The 10153-nt window shown below is 44.1% G+C and overlaps 1 pseudogene; it reads right to left on the reverse strand.

Annotated features, from left to right (window-relative positions):
- Nucleotides 1-895: 895 nt before the first annotated feature.
- Nucleotides 896-2005, reverse strand: LOC102867375 (annotated as a pseudogene).
- Nucleotides 2006-10153: the final 8148 nt, after the last annotated feature.

Genomic DNA, 10153 nt, shown 5'->3' on the forward strand with positions numbered 1-10153 from the left:
TATCTTACATTTTGCATCTATACATGATCACACAAATGAAAGTGTTTCTGGTGGGCAGACAGACATAGCTGCTTGTCAGGAAGGCCCTGATGCCTGGTTCCTGAATGGGGCACGAGGGGCACGTCTCGCCATGTAGTCAGCTGAGGCCATGATGTGCAAGCGAGGGTGGTCAGAGAGCAGTGTGATTTCATTGCCAGGAGGGTGATGGGCATGGTGAGGGTGGAACGGGGACTGGCTGTGGAGGCAGGGGCCAGCCCAAGCAGCAATTCAGTGGCTCTGCCCGTGCAGACCATCACTGTCAGGGGCAGGACAAGACGGCCCACCAGGCCCACAGCTTGAAGTGAGAGGAGCCCAGGTGCCAGGCTTGCAGGGGTGAGGGTGGGGGCGGAGAAGCGACAGGGGAGGGAGGGAACAGCAGACACTGGTCCTGCACTTCTTTCTCCACCAAGGAGTTAGGAGTCAGGTAATAAACTAACTCTTGTCATGCCTGGTGTTAAGGTGACAACACTCAGCAAACAGACCCTGGATAAGACATTGTTTGGGGGGAGGGGCAGGGCCAGGGGCTTGAGTGCAAAGGCTTCTGAGCTCCCATCTGGCATAGGTCAAGGTCAAAGGCAGGTCTGATCTGGGCCCAGCTAAGGAAGGCTGGGGTGGGATTGCACTAGGATGAGAGGAGGGTAAAGGAGGGAACAGAAATGTGATCACACGCAGTGGTCAGGCGAGCAGTGGTCAGGCGAGCAGTGGTCAGGCGAGCCGGGCCCTCATGCTGCCTGTGGCCGGGGCTCCGAGAGGTGCCCGTGGCGAGGACAGCGTTGCCCTACGGGTCTCAGGGCACCTCCCAGGGTGGAGGTCTGGCTGATGGTCCCCCTGAGCAGGCAGGGGCGGGAGCGAGGGCCTAGTCCCGCTCGTGCTCGTTGCTGGCCCCCTCCGGCCGCCGCAGCTTGTCCACCTGGCCGTTGATCTGCCCATCGCCGCCCCGGCGGTCCTCCCGCTGCACCCCCAGGCAGTCCTCCTCGCCCACGTGGCTCACGTCGTCGTCCTCCTCATCCTCCCGCTTCTCCTCCTCGCCCTGCACCTCCATCCGCACCTGGCCCTTGACGTCCAGCACCCCCGTGCCCTCCTCCGCGGGGCCCAGCAGGTGGTAGGTGGCGCCCTCAGGGCTGTGGCCCTCCTTCACGGGTGACTACGACGTGGACTCATTGCTGACGGGTGAGATGTCGCTGCTGCTGTGGTGGTTGGCTGCTGCAGGGCTGGAGGGGGACGGTGACTTGACCAGGATCTGCCAGGAGGGGATCTTGGGTGCAGATGGTGAGGGTGGGACCTGCCTCCGATTTAAAAGGAGGCCCTTCAAAGAGTTGATTTCTGACTTGAGTTCGTTGATGTTCTGGGATTCCAGGATCCAGTTGGTTGACTTGGTGGCCTTAGCGGTGGCCAGTTCATGAGCGAGCTCCTGGACCCTCTGCTGCTGTTGGATCAGCAGCTCCTGGACAGAGGCTAACGTGGTCTGCACCTGCGTCACTGTCTGGGCCACGCTGCCACTCAGCTCTGCGAGGCTGGCCTCCATCCACTCCAGCTGCTTCCTGTCCTCTCTGCCGCCCACGATGAGGGGGAGCAGGTATTTCTCATAGAGCTGGTGAAAGCCAAATGCGATTTCTGCCATGATGATGGTCAAGGCACCGTAATCCCTCCACCGGGAGCCTGCGGGGCTGTATGGCTGAGGAAGGAGGTGAGGGGGCTGCACGGGAACCACCTGCGTGGCTGGGCCCAAGGCTGAAGGCTCCTCGGCAGCAGTGCCTGACTGCTGGAAGGCCAGATCAATCTCTTCATCCGTCAGCCCTTTCTTCTCGAGGAATGCTCTCCTGGTTGCAAGTGGGCTCTGGCGGACCCGGGAATTCCGTAGAAACTTCACTGCTGTGGCAATCAATGGCTCTCGAGGCAGCACATTTTCACTTCCTGGAGTTGAGCTTGGCTGACTGGGTTGCTCTGCTTGCTCCGAGGACGCCATCTTTCTGAGGCCTGACTAATCCATCTCCGCGGGGCAAGGCCCACATCAAACTTTTAACGTAAGATTGAGGAAATTGAGAACTTCTGGCAACTTACATAGTCTAATTTTGATGAAATGTGCAATTAAACTGTACTGTAGCATATAAATTCACAAACAGTATCAAATACCTTAACTCAGTGTGATTACATATTAATATAAAGAAAATAAACATCCTTAGAACTGAATCAATAAGCAACACCATTGTTAATGGTGATTAGATAGTAACGATACCTCTGACAGGAACACATTAGAAGGCCCAAAACATAGAAAGTATAGAGTTCTAGCCTGTACTACATTAACAAAGATGGTTCAGAAAAATTATTTTCCTATTATAAAGAACTATACAGATTTTCATAATTGTTGTTGTTGTTAAGTGCTGTGGAGTCATAGAGGACGCATAGCAATCCTATGAACAAAAGACCTGAACACTTGTATAAACTTTCATCATTTCTCCAAGTTCATAGAGTTTCTGGAGGCAAGCTATTTCAGAAGTGGATGCCACTCCTGCTTCCAAGCTTGTTTTAATTGGGGAGCTCCACCAAACACTGTCCACCATGGGGAATCATTATCACATTTGACACATCAATGTCACAGTGTTTAGCATCACAGCAACCACGAGTTACCTCTGTACAGCAAATAGACAAGTTCTATACCACTTAGAAGAATGTTTGAATAAAAACAATTAAAACTAGGCCGGAGGGCCGCAGATTAAAATCACCCACCTTTGGCTTGGTAGCATAACTTTCTTTCCACTAGGCCAACAGAGCTCTGTCATTGTTGTTGTTGTTGATGTTGAGTGCTGTCCAGTTGTAGACGACTCATAGTGACCCGGTGAACGAAAGACCTGAACACTTGTGTAACTTTCATCTTTTCTCCAAGTTCATAGAGTTTTCGGAGACAAGCTCAGGAAAATTATTTTCCTATTATAAAGAACTATGCATATATTTTAATAAACCCTTTTCTAGACATTCATTTATGTGCTAACTTGTGTGGTCCATCTCCCTTACTCTCCTAATGATGTTCCCGAGACCAACAACAGAATTTCCCATTGCAGCTCCCACTGTCTAAGCCAATATAGTTGCTCTCTCTTGTTTACCTAAGAACTAAAATCCCACATTTACTGCAAGGAACAATGTTCTAATTCCATTCAAATCTACCTAAACTCCCAATTATTTGCAGAAGCACATTATATAATGTTTTCAAATTGGACATAGATTTATTTCTCAAATCCAAAGCAGACTCTCCTGAGGTCAGATCTCATGAGAGGGTCATGATAGAACCAGGGACACAGAGTCCAGGAGAGTGAATTGAAACAGGTCCATCTGTTACAACATATACAGAACCCCTACTATGTGCCTTATTAGGCTTTAAGTGTCTTAAGAAACAGTGGAACAAGACAAGAGCTTGACAATTCCTGCACCATGGATTAGCTCCTAAATGCCTGAATATATTCTTCTCTAATGGCCTAGTGGCAAGAAGCTGTGTTGCAATCCCAAAGGTACATGGCTCAAATCCACCATCTGCTCCACAGGAGAAGGATGGGCAATCTCCTTCCATCCTGTTCAGCTAACTAACTGCCTCTGAAAACCACCAGAGGTTCTGTTATGCCTCATCTCTGACTGGTACACAAAAACAACAACAACAATGACAATGTCATAACAACAATATTATGCAGACTAAGTGGCTGAGGCTGGAGAGTCTAGCTGGAGAAAAGGATCAGGAAATAGCCCTGCTTGCCCCTGCTCCTTGCTGACTCCTTTGACAGGACCCCAGGAATGATAATTTCAGTCTCTCCTGAGTCACATGTAGATGGAGGAAGAGGAGAGAGCAGAGAGCCCAGGTATCAGTAAGATGTCAGTGGTCCCAATGTCAATGGGACAGGTGTTGAAGATGGCTACATTTCTGGAGAACACCCTCCCTTGGGTGTTCAGTGATGTCCTTCCACTTTACGACTAACGTGAGTGCGAAGTCACTTGGTTCTAAGGAACCAGTCATAGACTGGAATATGATTGAGATCACATTTATTATTAAATCTCTTATCACTTAATCCACCCTGGACAGGTAAACCTCCTGCCATCCCAGATTTTAGGTGCCATCATCTCCCTGCTTTATTTCAGACATACCTTCATAAGGCTGACACATGCCAATAGATGGACACATTTTCCATACAGGGTATCATGTCCTTAGTCTGCTGTCTAATGAAAATATATAGAACATGTTCTTGGTCACTCTCCACATTAATATAATTCCACCCATATGTATAGTTAATTATTTTAGTTTGTTTGTCTCCACAGTCAACACTCTTGACACCAGCAGCGGGAAATCAAGAGATGAATTGCACTGGGAAAGTCAGCTGTCAGGAACCTCTCCAGAGTACTGAAGAGCAACAACGTCAGGCTGGAGACTAAGGTGCACTTGATCCGGGCTACAGTCTTTGCAATTGTGTGCTATGCATTGGAGAGCTGGACAGTGACTAGGGATGATAGAAAGAATTGATGCTTTTGAACTGTGGTGCTGGAGAAGAGTGTTGAATATACCATGGACTACTAGGAGAACAAACAGGATTTTCCTGGAGGGGGTGAAGTCTGGTTGCTCCTTGGAGTCAAGGATTCTGAAGCTTCGTCTGCCATACTTTGGACATGTTGCAAGGAGGAACCAGTCCTTGGAGAGGGATATCATGTTTGGGAGAGTGGAGGGATGGTGCAGGAGAAGTAGATCCTCGATGATATGGACTGATTCCGTGACTGGGGTAGTGGGAGTAGGTGTGTTGGAGACAATGAGGTTGGTGCAGGATAGGACAGGGTTTAAGGCTCTTGCACATACAGTCACTATGAGTCACAAGTGACTCAATGGCACATAACAAGAAAACCCCATATGGAAGAGGCCTTTTCATTTCCATTTTAAAGAAATGGGAGTTAAGGGCCAAAGAGTCTGAATCACACACTGAGGTGACCCAGAAGTCAGCAGTCAAATCACTTTGGCAAAAAATGTGCTACCATGCTTGTCTCAACCACATGCCAGAGGCTGTTCTCGAGACTTTACCTGCTGCACATAGAGAACAAGATAGTTCATAGAATCGCTAGTCTCCTTCCATAACATGATGTTTTATTTTGTCTTACACTTTATAGGTATCCCTTTAAATTCCTTGAATAGGGAACACTTGTCATAGGTTCCAAGTTGCCTCTCCCATGCCAATCTCATAGAGACACATATGAAAGTGTTGCTTTGGTGAAGGTCAGCTCCCATACATTCAGAACAATCTCTAATACAGAATACCTTCCTAAAGTTAAACTAGGGATCAGAGGGTCTAAGAAATATTATATTGAGTAAAACAAAGTGAATAGGATTCCTGGGCAGCAGGGACACTACTGAATCACCCCAGGATGCAATGTAGGTCAGCCCAGGTAAGACAGCCACTGCCTGGCTTGTTCTGAGCCTGTGTCTAACACCCTTCATGTCCAGGATACCATGTACACGATCACTAGTGCTCCCTTACGCCTTTCCTCCTCTGGGCTTTGAAAAAGAGCAAAGACAATCTTTGCTGTGCAGACTGAGTCCTGGTTCAGGTGCTGGGGACTACTGACTAGATGATAAATGACATCATGAGTGGAGCAGTCATTCAATTTACTTATCGTCTACTAAATTAGGAGAGTAAGGTGATGCAGTCCATAGGGATCTGGGTGGCTAACCTGAATGTGGAAACTCAAGAGTAGTTTGAATTATTCAGCTAATCTATGATGGGGCATCTCCTCCTGCGATTTATAGCCTCAGAAAATCTGGTGGGGATTCAGCCACGTGTCAGTTCTGACTTGAAGGAAATGAGGCTGAATCTACCAAACTACGTATAGTACTATTTATTCACTCACACAAACTAAAATGCCAAAGGGTCTTCTTCTCTTTTGCCAACCCCCCACCTTTCCAACCATGATGTTCCTCTCCAAGGAACAGACTCTCCTAGCAACATGTCAGAAGTATGCAAGATGAAGATTCAACATCTTTGCCTCCAAGAAGTACACTGGCTGCACTTTTTCCAAGACATACTTGTTTGTTCTTTTGGAAGTTCATTTGATATTCAGTAGTGTACTCAAACACCGTAGCTCAAAGACATCAATTCATCTTCTGTCATCCTTATTCATTATCCAGCTCTCAAATGCATAACAAGTGATTGAAAAGACCAGGCCTGAATTAAGTGCACCTTAGTCCTCAACCTGACATAATTGCTCTTCAGTAATTTAAACAATACCCCCTGACTGCAGACTTTCCCTGTACAATGTATCTCCTGATTTTCTGACTGCTGATACCAAAGCCACTGATTATGGATCTAAGCAAGAAAGCAAGATTAAATTGTTGACAACTTTGATCTTTACCATCTATCGTGATGTTGTCTATCTGTTCAATGAAAGAATTTTTGTTTTCTTGATGTTGAGATATAATGCATATTAAAGATTCTATTCTTTGATTTTCTTCAACAAGTACTTCAAGTCCACCTTATTTTCAGCAAGCAAGGCTATGTCATCTGCACAACACCAGTTATTGATGAGTCTTTCTCTGATCTTGATGCTACATTCTTTTTCTTAGAGTCCAGCTTGTTTAGTAATTTGCTCAGCATTTGGATTGAATAAGTATATAGAGAGAATATAACACTGATGCACCCCTTTTCTTAATTTTAAGCCATGTAATGTTACCTTGTTGTGTTCACACAACAGCTTCTTGGTATAGGTATAGATTTCACAGGAGCAATTAAGTGTTCTGGGATTCCTATTCCTCTCAAGGTTAGCCATAACTTATTATGATCCATACAGCCAATTGTCTTTGTCAATAGTCAATAAAGCATAAATATATTATTTTGGTATTTGTTACTTTGAGCCTTGATCCATTTGACATCAACAATGAAATCCCTGGTTCCTTTCCTAAATTCTGCTTGAACTTCTGGCAATTTCATACCTATGTACTATTTTAACCATTTTTGGATTTGTGGTTTTTTTAAAAAGTGTTTTATTTTATGTTGATTTACTTAAAAAGTAGTACATTGTATTTCATACTATTCTTCATTCACATTGTGTTTCATATAGTCATTCCTACTCATTGTTGTTGTTGTTATGTGCCATCAAGTCATCTGCGACTCATAGCTACCCTAGGTACAACAGCCTTAAACCCTGCTCTCTCCTGTGCCAATCTCATTGTCTCTGGTACACCTAACCCCACTATCCTGGTCACTGAATCAATCCATCTCATCAAGGGTCTTCCTCTCTTGAGTTGTCCCTCAACCTTCTCAAGCATGACGTCCCTCTCCCAAACACTAGTCCCTCCTTGCAACATGTCCAAAGTATGTCAGATGAGACTTCAGAATTCTTGCCTCCAAGGAACAGCCTGGTCTCACCCTCTCTAGGATGAGTCTGTTTGTTCTCTTAGCAGTCTATTGTCTATTGTATATTCAATACTCTTCTCTAGTACCAAAGCTCAAAGGCATCAATTCTCTGTCACCCCTAGTCATTGTCCTATTTATTATGTTTTACAAAATCTATCCAAAATTGAACTAGGCCCACCATTACCCTGTCTTTTCAGATTCCCACTGAATCTTTCCAATTTCCTTTACCTCCTCCCTCCACCCATCACATTTGAATGATATTCAAGCAGCAAGTAATTTGCTTGCATTTGATATTAATTCTATTGTTTCATAGTTTCCACATTGTGTTGGACCATCATTCTTGGAAATGGAAAAAAAAATAGAAATCTCTTTCAATCAGTTGGCCAGATGTCTCTCTCTCTGGAGACTAAGGTGCGTCTGATACAGGCTTTGGTCTTCCCAATCACTTGTTATGCATCAGAGAGTTGGACAATGACCAAGGAGGATAGAAGGAGAATTGATGCCTTTGAGCTGTGGTGCTGGAGAAGAGTATTGAGAATACCATGGACTGCTAGGAAAACAGATTTGTCCTGGAAAGGGTTAAACCGGGTGGCTCCTTGGAGGCAAGGATTCTCAGGCTCTGTCTAACATACTTTGGACATGTTGTGAGGAGAGACCGGTCCTTGGAGAGGGACACCATGCTTGGGAGGGTGGAGGGACAGCGCAGGAGAGGAAGGCCCTCTATGAGGTGGATTGATTCAGTGAGTGGGATAATTGTGATGGGAGTGTCAGAGACGGTGCGATTGGCACAGGACAGATCTGAGTTTAGGGCTGTTGTACATAGGGTCGCTATGACTCGCACGCGACTCGACGGCACATAACAACAACAACAACAACGGACCAGACTGGTGAGCACACCCAGGGCTGCATCTGTTAGCTGAAACATATCAGTTGGTATCCTATTCATTTCTGGGGTCTTATTTTTTGCTAATGCCAATGCCTTCACTTCAACTTCCTCTTTCATTATCATTGGCTCCTGCTCATGTGGTACTTCCTGAAATTTTTCAGTGTTGGTCAGTTTTTTTCCAGTACAGTGACTCTGTGTACTCCTCTGTCTTCTGTTAATGTATCCTGCATCATTCAACATATTTTCCATAGAATCTTTCAATATTGCAACTTGAGGTTTAAATTTGCTTTTCTGTTCTCTCAGCTTGAGCAATGCAGAAAAAGGTGTTCCCTTTTTATTCTTCAATTCCAGCTCTCTGCGCATTCCATTATTGTAATTTAGCTTTGTCTTCTCCAGCTGCCTTTTGAAATGTTCTGTTCCGCTCTTTTACTGTGACATGTTTTCCCTTTGTTTTGGCTTCATGACGCTCTACTGTACTTTTCAGAGTCTCTTCTGACATCCTTTCTGGTTTCTTTCTTCTTTATTTTTGAATGACTTTTTGCTCTCTTCATGATTAGTATCCTTGATGTTATCCTACAACTCATCTGGTCTTCCATCACTATTGTTCAATGCTTCAAACTTAATCGTATGAAGATTTTGAAATTTGAGTGAATAGATTCAAGATCCTAATTCCTTCAAGTTGTGGTGCTGGAAAAGTATATTGAACATACTGTGAATTGCTAAGAAAACAAACATGAATGACCTAGAGAGGGTGAAACCAGGATGCTCCTTTTTTTTTTTTCATTTTCAGTGGTAAACTTATGCAATTTTTGCCCTTTTGTGATTGACATCTTTCACACAGTACATGCTCTAGATTCCTCTATGTTGCTCAGTTTTTCATGACTTCTTCATCGTTTTTCTTTTTAAAGTAAAGTTTTAATTGCCATTTTAGTGTACATTTACAGAGAAGTTAGATTTTTATTCATTCATTGTTGTTCATTTTATCCTTTTGCCCTCCCTTCCTCCTCTCCCAGTTTGTTTTTTAAAACAATTTATGCATCATTGCACAATTATCTACCTCTTTCCCACCTCCAGTCCTCTTTGTAATGATATATGTCTTATTCTGAACTCTTGTCATACAGATAATGCTTAATCATGTTTTCATTTTAGACAGTTCTTTCATCTGTTCCAGTCCTATTCTCCTCCCAACCCTCTTGCCAGACCTGCTTTATAAAGTGGTACTATGCAATATTTATTTTTTGTGACTGAGATATTTCACTCAGGATGATGTGCTCCAGGTCCCTCATGTTGTGTAGTGTTTTACAAGTTTATTGTTTTTAAGTGATGTACAGTATTCCATTGTATGAATATACCATAGTTTTTCTATCCATTCAATGTTGTGTATTACTCCCTTGTGTGAAGAAGTTACCTTAATTGTTTAGACATTTATCCATTGATGGGCACTTGGATTGTTTCCAACCTCTCTTTGCAACTCTGATAATGATGAATCCATTATCATTATTTCATTAGAATAGACATTTGACTGTAGGATTACTGTATCAAAGGACATTTCCATTTTAAATTATTTAGGATACATTAAATTATTTCCTGGTGGTAAGAAGCTGTGCTATAATCCCAAAGGCACGTTGTTCATATCCACCACCCTCAAGAAAGGACAAACAATCTCCTCCTGTACAATTTATCGCCTCTGAAACCCCACTCGTTTAAACCCAGGGGTTGGTTCTAAGTTGATGGTAATAAACAACAACAGTTTACATAGTAGTTGCACCATTTAATATCCCCACCTGCAGTATGAGAGTTCAATCTCACCACTCCTTCCCCAGTATTTACTGCCTGAATTTAAAGGGATTTTTTT

Source organism: Elephantulus edwardii, unplaced genomic scaffold (genome assembly GCF_000299155.1).
Source record: "Elephantulus edwardii isolate Elephantulus edwardi_28Jun2011 unplaced genomic scaffold, EleEdw1.0 scaffold00219, whole genome shotgun sequence".
NCBI classification, from domain to species: Eukaryota; Metazoa; Chordata; class Mammalia; order Macroscelidea; family Macroscelididae; genus Elephantulus; species Elephantulus edwardii.